Source organism: Aplysia californica, unplaced genomic scaffold, assembly GCF_000002075.1.
Source record: "Aplysia californica isolate F4 #8 unplaced genomic scaffold, AplCal3.0 scaffold00396, whole genome shotgun sequence".
Lineage (NCBI taxonomy): Eukaryota > Metazoa > Mollusca > Gastropoda > Aplysiida > Aplysiidae > Aplysia > Aplysia californica.
The window spans coordinates 44,348-45,265 of NW_004797666.1; positions in this window are offsets into that span (position 1 = coordinate 44,348).

Genomic DNA, 918 nt, shown 5'->3' on the forward strand with positions numbered 1-918 from the left:
ACACACACACACACACACACACACACGCACACACACACACACAACCTCACGTGCGTGCTCACTCTCTACGAGTCAGGGCGGGTACAACGCCCTTTCCCGGGTGACCCTATAATGACTAAAATGTCCTGGTGGCTTTTGTAAAAACCCTCCAATTTCTTCGGGTTCGAGGATCCTGTGTCAAAATCTCTGCAAACCAAACTCAATAAAACACGAAAAGAATTCCTGGGGCAAATGATAAGAACGTAGAATGCCTCAACAGATCATAATCTGTTTGCCGACTTGCTACCTACAACCCGCTTACAAATACCCCAACATACCTGCCACTACTCTGTCTTCCCACTTAGCTCCTCTCGACACTTGTCTTGGCCCGATAGAATAGGCTAAGACTAACAATGTCACCTTAGCAGAGACTGTGCCCACCATTTCGGAACTTCTCGGTGACCGTAAAGATGGTTCCAGTAGGGAACGAGATAGAGGGTGCCCACGTCCCTCTTGACTCATTGGAGCAGAGGAAGATAGGATTAACGCTAACATTACTTAAACACAATCCCACATCATCACTCATTATTATTAAAATCATCACAGCTCTCAAATCAATGACTTACATCTATAATCCTGGAATATCTATCTGCTGTCACAGTACTTGTTATAATAAGTATGCACGTAATACACTCTCGGACACTATCATGCGCACTTTTTTCTACTTATCAGATGGCGTCAATCTCATATATGGGCCAGGGATTTTTTAAAAATCAACCAATCCTGAATGGTCACATAATGGTCCTTCATAAGCTTTTAGCGTTATTTTTTATTATAGATGTTCTGTGCCTATGTCTGAATGAAAATAGTCCTTGTGTGTATATGTGTATATATACAATGTGTGTGTGTGTGTGTGTGTGTGTGTGTGTGTGTGTGTGT